Source organism: Anopheles coustani, chromosome 3, assembly GCF_943734705.1.
Source record: "Anopheles coustani chromosome 3, idAnoCousDA_361_x.2, whole genome shotgun sequence".
In the NCBI taxonomy this organism is placed as follows: domain Eukaryota; kingdom Metazoa; phylum Arthropoda; class Insecta; order Diptera; family Culicidae; genus Anopheles; species Anopheles coustani.
In genome coordinates, this window is record NC_071288.1 from 95,929,251 (window position 1) to 95,937,332 (window position 8,082).

Consider the following 8,082-nt stretch of genomic DNA (forward strand, 5'->3'; position numbering starts at 1 on the left):
CCCCTGTTTTTTTTTTATTGCTCTCGTTCGGTGGCGTTCACGAGCTAAATCAGACGAGGAACCGCCGATGGTTTGATTTTGATGGCATTAGAAATTCTGAGCGTGATGTCTTGTCGTTAGAATTTCCCTGCACGGTGGACGGAGAGACACGCGAACGGAGATTGATGTGGAGTGGCTTTCTGGTGGAAGAGTTTGCCCTGAATTTGTCGCTCAAGTAGACATATTAAGTAGTGCTGGCGTACGTGGCTAGCGTAGATATTTCGTTGCTGTGTGAAGTGCGCTTTTAGGAACATTTCGAATGTCCTGAATTCTGCACGCGTTTCCTTGAAGGCTTTCCTTGGATTGGCGTGGAACAATATCCATTGCCCGGTGGAAATAAAACGTCGAATGTTATGTGCAGAGAGGAACAGGAGTGGAAAAGCGGGTAGTGGTAAGTGATAAGCAAATTTTCTCCATCTTCATCTTCTTCTAGAAACTCTAGAGCATCGAATGCTTACTTTGGGCAACAGTTTCGGCATGAAATCTGATGTGTGACTTACATGTCTAGGATGAAAGCAAACCCGCAATCACAAACAAATGAAAAAAGGAAGCTTCAAGAGATTTTATTCTTCTTTGCAGGATTGGTTGGAATGTTTATCCTCTCTTCACGCGAGCTCGGAAGTGGAATGCTTGCAAATTTTTCTTGTTGGATTTTTGTGTAAGGCCGTTTGTCTTTGAATTTTCCTAGCGACCAAAGGCCGTAGGCTTTCTTATGGTTTTTCACTCGAAAACATAAAGCGTCCAAGAAAAGGACACCCGAAAACAGAGCACGTAGCCGGCCCGGTGGCGACAGTATCCAGCGAGCCATCTCTCACGAATCCTTTATCGGAACTGCAATGTGTTCGTTCTATTTCCATCGGCGTTTCTTGGGAAACCAGTCTCTTGCCAGTTGGAGAGTTTTGCATCAATTTTTTTTTTCGAGGGGGAAGGGGATAAATTGATTGTTGTAAAGCCGAACAGCGACCCCATGTGCTCCTCGGGGTCCCTTCCCTTTCCACGTCCTCGCTGAAAAACGGTTATATTTCACAGACTAGCTGTCGTCGGATTTGAATCGGAAGAACAAGAAAGAAATGACAAAAATGACCCCGACCGGGCTGACAAAGACAAAGCAAATTGCTACCCGGAAAATCGAAACGCGTGCCCGTGGGGGGGTCCACCGGATCGTGGAAATGACTTCAGTGCGAACGAATTTTTAATAACACAAAAACCTACTGAACTCTCCAGCATCCGAAACGAACGGATGCAATGCTTTTTTTTTACTGTGAACCATGCTGTACTCTTCCCGGGCCAAAGGAAGAGACAGTGGAAAACCTTCCGGTGTGAGGTATCGACATAAAAAGCCGAACTTTTCACCCGGAATGACCGAAATAATTTATGGGCGCGCGATTTTCGGTGGCTCGCACAATTTCCCCAACAGCCCTTCGAGTGTCCTCCGAGGGGTGCTACATTTTTTCCTTCCTCCCTCCACCCATTCCTCCACTCTCAATCGCTGACCGGAACTACGGATCGGATGCGCAAGTTTTGACGTGCGGCAAGTATCACGTCCAACGGCCCAAAAGCCCCCCCATCGGCAAGAAACCGACTCATCAAAGTGACGTCTCTTTGCTGAGAGGAAGGGAAAACGGGGACGATCGGCAAGAATTTTCCAACGGCTTGAAACAACCTTCCCACTGACATCTCTGAGGCGGAGCGGATTTTATGACAATTTTGTCGAAATTAGTTTTCAACGCCACAATTTTGTTCGCCGTTCTTTTCCTCCACTTGACTCGATTTACCGACAACTTTGTGAGACAGTGAGTTGAATCGGAAAATCGCCACTACCGGAGACGCTGAAGAAGGGGAATGGACATCGAAAACAAACGAGAGGAAACTTTCAATACGCTGTTTGAAGCAGCTGCGGGGAAAGTAGGAGAAGGAGGAGACTGACGCCACAATTTAGTCCTTTTTATTTTACTACCGTAAGTCGATTGCTTTTCTTCAGGCTTTTCCTAACCGCTGCCTGGGGTGAAAAGGGAGAAAGAGGAGTTTGTAGTCACTCATTTAACACTACTTTACGACCTTCTACCCAGCACACACTTAAGTAAAAGTATTCAAAGTGCACGCAGCAGATTTATATGATGAGAACAATTGTGGAAAATGTTTCGATTTAATTTGAAGGAAATTTAAATTCCTCCGAAATCGAAGACAGAAATTTTTTCATGATTGCAGTTCGTTAATCCAATAAAAATCACCACAATCAATCAGTGTGCGTGCACAGGAAAGCTTTTCAAAGGGACAGTTGCGAGGCTGGGACGAACAAAAAAGATGGCGCCCTCCCCGGAAAAATATCTCTTTGCGCCTGCAAATGATTTCGTCTCCGCCACGCGAACCACAAATCGGCAGCAACATATTGAATTACTTCGATTTATCGCGTTGGAAAACCATAAGCCCCCGCCCCACCCCGGCAGACGGAGGCTGTTAAATAATGCACGTAGGGGGAACGCGTAATGCATTTGAGCGCGGAAATGTATGTATTGATCAAACTTGAGTTAAACAAATATTCACACAAAGAGACGAATCATAAAAAAAAACCCGGCCAATGACAAAAAACAGCCAAATGGAATTAAAAACCACAAAACTGAAACCCACGCACGCCGGGTCGCCGCTTTCCCGAGCCACGCATGGTGGAACACACGCGTGCCAATTCACACATACTAACCACCCTTTCAGCCACCTCTCCACCACCACCCACCAACGCCAGACAATGTGTGCACACGTGTGCAACAGTCTTATTTTCGCGGGGCGTTCAACGATTCAACATAAAAAACAAGTATCACATCGCCAGCCCACGGCGAGCAGTGTTGGGTTGGGAAATTCATGAAAAGTTCACCACGTTACTGTCAGCTTTTCTGCAGCAATCGCGCTTTACCTCACGCCCGGGATAGAATTTCGGTTTCGTCGAGAATATTACTTTCCTCGGTAAAGATGGTAAGTGGAACGTAAAACAGATCTCTTACCGCGGGGAAGACTTCTGGGTCACACAGTAATAGCCCGCCCCGGTACACACACCGAGGAGTGAGGGCGGGGAAGTGGGGAGAAAAACCACGAAAGATAAATCCACAAGGAAAGCAAACCGATGTGGAACCTCCCAGGACACAGATTGTTTGAAATTTATTAGAAGGAATAAAAATCACGTCCTTGTCATAATTTGTCACACAGCTTAAACATCACAGATTTTCCAGCCGCGACCACGGCAGCACTTCTGTGGTTTTTCCATGCACTTTTTTTTCCTCCCCCCTGCGGAACCCAAAAGGGAATGGGGGGCGCGTGTAGAAAAAAGCTCACGCTAAGAGACTCAACACACGTTTTTGTAAGGGTCGAGGAAGGAATGTTCCTTTTTCTATTCCGGGAAATGATGTGCAACACGCGAGCGTCCTTCCCCCTCCTGCCTCAACTTCGTTTGTTGTGGGACGGAGTGGCATGGCATGGGGCGAAAATTTATGATTGCATTTATGGTAATGCTGTAAAAATGTGAAAGAATCCTCTGCGGTTGTTGTTTCGCCGACAAACTGCTGCTGTTGCTGTCGCGCCGTGGATTCGCAAGTGTGAGCGTGTATTTATTTTGTTGTACCACATTTTGTGTGTGTATGTGTGTAAGTAACAAACCAAACAAGTGGAATTTTAGTGCACGCTTTCCCCTCTCGAGTGTTTGATGCCGACACATATAGTCCTTAATTCACGAAAAACGTGCGCGTCGCAGCGCGAAATGCAGCAATTTCGGCAACGTCCCCAAACACAGACACACACACACACACACACGCAAATACCTCGCTTCTACATGCGCCGGAAGTTAAAATGTAACAAATAAAATATAAGGCCTCTGCAGAGGCGAAGATGGACCACGGCTGTCTAGCGCTTGCCGCACGAGGATTGTGCATTTTATTTATTATATTCCGGCGAAGACAAAACAAACCCAAACTCAGCACCGGAGCCTTTTCGGGTGACGGGAAATTAAACAATCCGTGGGAAAAGAGAGGAACGTGCATTGGATTAACCGTGTTGTTTACCTGCGGTTACGATGCGTGACAAGAAAACAGGTGCCCGAGAAGTCAAAGAGACTTTAATTTACATCCTTACCGGCTTCGATGCACTTGCACGATTTTTGGGCGTCCGGTTTTTCGGTCCCGCCCTGTGACCTAATTGGTTGCACGTTAGTCTCGGATTAGTGCCAGCAACGACAAGCATCCGGTCACCCCTGTCAAGGCGATGTAACGTTGGGAAAATTACAAAACACACGCCACTTTCCACGATGGATGGATGTCGTCCCGTTCTCTACACAAAAACTTTTCGCATCGGTTGAATTGTGCTTATTGCCTTGAGAAAGATATGGTGGGAAAAAAAGATTGCAACCAAACAAATGACTGCAGTTCATAAATAATGTCCTCGTAAACGCCCGTTGTAACTTGCGGCACTTTTCGTGACATTGTGCAGAAATGCACTCGTGTCGCATTCGCCAAAAGATAGAAAGAAAGATTGTAAACGCATAAACGGTTTGGAAAAGAGGCCGTACTTCAGTTGAATAATATATTTTGTTTTGATGTAAGTAGGATAACAATACTTCAGGCGAATTCGTAAAAAATTCTTTCTAATTCTTAATTCTTTTACAGGGTTTCGATCCATATAATGGAATGTTTCAATAGGTAAAGAGAACAATTCAAAAGGATAGGGGATATTATCAATCGGTTTGAAGAACTCTGCAATCATATAGGGGAAAGCTTTGCAAACGGTTAGGGGAGTAAGTGCCAACCTCACAAAAGTCCTCGCTTGTTGTAATTTGTTTGTTTACTTTGATCCAGCCCTGTACGTTCACGCAACAAAAGTAAATTAATTACTGTGTATTTTTATTCGTCTATTAATTTAATTAAAATGTTTGTCTTCGATTTATGCATCAACTATTTTACAATCGTTTGTCAAGTAACGAATTTGGTACGATAAACCAGGAGAACCTTACATCGAATATCACTCATTGACTTGTCACTTTGCGTTTACCTCAGCGAATCGATTGTTTAATCGAATCGTTCGTAAGAAGTTGAGCTGAAAAACCGGAGAGCATTGTTGTATATTAGCTGAAAACAACTTATACGATTTTCAAATATTTAATTATCGAATGTAATATCATTCCTTGGTATAAAAACGATGAGTTTTGCAAAGTTCCCCGGTGGGTTTGCACGATTCCCCTAGCTGTCTGAAACATTCCCCTAAATGGTTGCAAAATTCTCTCAACCGGTTGAAAATATCCCCTATGCTTTAAAAGTGTTCTGTCTACGAATTGAAGCATTCCATCATATGGATCGAAACCATGTATAGTATTTATTTGCCTAAACTTTTCTGTTCCAACTATTTCAATACTTAGAGTCTCACGTTCTTGTCTCCCTTTTTAGGGTTCAACTCTAAGCTTACTTCAGCAACGACTTTCAATCCTGCACACGTTTGCTCCAGATGAAAAGTCCGTAATCGAGTTGGTTAAGATTATGGGTGATTAATCCGTTCAGTAACGCCCAGCCCAGAAGTCAATCATACAAATTGCCAGTACATTGCTGGGGTTCGCCTACCTCAGCTCCTTTTTGACTGACGACACACGGACGAGAGTGGTACGGTCTGTCGCAGTCTATTAGGATTGGCAGCACTGGGAAGAAGGTAGGAAAAGGGGGAGGGAAAAGTGGGCGACCGCAGCATAATTTCCCATTCAAACCCTATGTCTACAAGAACTGTTTTATGCCTTTACCGGTCGTAATTTGAATGTTCTCTAGCGGTAACTGCAAAGCTCTATCAGTTCCGTACCGTTACCCGTGTGAGCTAATTGTGAGCGCTTGTGTGCGCCCGTGTGTGTGTGTGTTTGTGCGAGAACTCCGGAGGATCAATGAATAATAATCCCCGTTTATTTACGCCGTGCCCGATTCTAACACGAAATGGAGGCGCATGGTGGATTTCGGCTTGGGGTTTGTGGCGCATGAACAACAGGAAGGGAATCACTTCTTTCGGTGGGAGGGGGGGGGGGGAGTACCTGTGTGTGACAGAGAGAACAGAACAGGGAGGCCTCTGAAAGGTACGCGACTCGGGATGGAGAAAACTGGTGGTGGGGAATTTATGACCAAAACCATAACCACCGTAATCCGCACTGGGTAAACCGGCCGTTGCACGCATCCCGGGTGTAAGTGTGTGTGTATGTGTGTATGTGTGTGAGATTATACCTTGTGCTTGGCCACGGTACACACAACATTAGTACCAGCAGCACGTGGAAAGTGAACCGATAATTTTCCGCCACGAGCCCACGGCATCCCTTTCCCATGGTTCGCGCGGAGTGTTCCCTCCCCACCCGAATTCTGTGTTACATTGACATCGAAACCCCGCACACACGCACGCACACACACACACTCCTTTCCACACGACGGGGGGGAACATGAAATTATGTGTGACATGATGCTTTAGCCCATCGATAAACATGCGGTCGGTGGATCGAATGATCGAGTGATGAAGCGGCAAGGACTCTCATTCGGGGAGGAAAGAAATGAAGGAGGGGAGAAGAGGATGGAAGGGGATATCATAAAAAATTGTGCGCCAAAATCGTAAACTTCCGGCAGTGCGAAATCGCGGAGCTTACATCGACAACGGCGAGTAATGCGCAAAGTAACGACTTCAGTGCGCCACTAATCGGTTTATGTATCGGAAAAACGGGGTGAGAATGGCAGGGTGAGGGGATAAGAGGGGTACATAACGGTACCTTTGTGGTAATTACTACACATTCGGGCTTGAAATGTCCTTCGTTAATACTAAGCACACATTCGCTCTCATTAGAATCCACCTCACATCACTTACCGATCTCGACCGCGACGAGCTAATTGGGTCTGAAATGTAATTGAAACCAGGTTCTTTGGTCCTTTGCGTTCGCTGGCGAACTCAACTCGAAACCCCTTTTGATACGGAAAATGAAAAAGAAACCGATTTTCGATAAGCCTGCAGCCGCGTGGCTCGACTTTCCGGAAGCTTAGCGGACATTTGGACGATAATAAGTCCCGCTCTGGTTTCATTTCCGACCGACGCGCTTTGTCGCGCTTTTATTCAACGAAACCACGGACGGAGCCGGGAAAAGGGACGAAAAAGGAAAATGGACACAGCAAGCACCAGGTCGCCACAGACAGCTCATTATGGAAAATAGGCTGCGTTTCGGTGACGCTTTGCGTCTCTATCTGATGCCAGCGATCGGATGGATTCAATGAATATTAATTTTCTTTATTAAATCAGAAAAGATGAATTGCCATTTTCGCAACGCTTTTCTCCAGGCCCCGGGTTTTTCTTGGTCAACATTTTATTTGTTCGTTTTGGGCCGAATAGTTGTTGGCGAAATATAAAGAGAGAGGTTTGAAATGCCTAAGAAAATAAAAGAATTTTATATTTCCCTCTGCTTCTCTTTATGCTACTGTTTCGTCCTACATTTCCCCACCCTAATTGGAGGGAAAATTGACAAAAAGAAAACCCAGTGGCTTGCGACCGTGACAGGACTCGAACCTGCAATCTTCGGATTCGAAGTCCGACGCCTTCTCCATTAGGCCACACGGCCCACGATACTAAGGATCCCAGGTGTCCTTTTTGTCGTCGCTGGCATGCCCTCTTTTCCAGCGAATTTCCCACAACGCGCCAGGGGGTGCGCAGGCGCACCGTTCAACCCTCCCCGGAAGGGTGCCTGAACTCATGAACCCTCGTGCGAGGTGAAAAGGGCGGAAGGATCGGGGAAGGATGTGCCGAAGGGGATGGTTTCATGCCTCCGAGACGGAGTTCATTCACGAGTCAATTAACGTTCATCACATTAGTGAGTAATTAAAATTGTAAAACATTGAACTTATTAGAAGGATTTAAAATTGAAAGTAGAAATAGAAAGAAAATTATGTTTGTGTACTAATAAAACAACTCACTTCCTAAATCCATTCAAACAAAACTACGAAAGACTGTAGAAAAAGATGCCAGCGAAACGGACAACTTTCCTAAAACAAATCTCTTTTGTGCCAG

At 45.5% G+C, this 8,082-nt stretch overlaps 1 non-coding gene across 1 annotated transcript; it reads right to left on the reverse strand.

The window, feature by feature from the left end:
• Positions 1–7,563: 7,563 nt before the first annotated feature.
• On the reverse strand, positions 7,564–7,636 carry Trnar-ucg (transfer RNA arginine (anticodon UCG)). The gene has a single exon. It is a non-coding gene; the product is annotated as a tRNA-Arg (tRNA).
• Between the last annotated feature and the right edge of the window lie 446 nt (positions 7,637–8,082).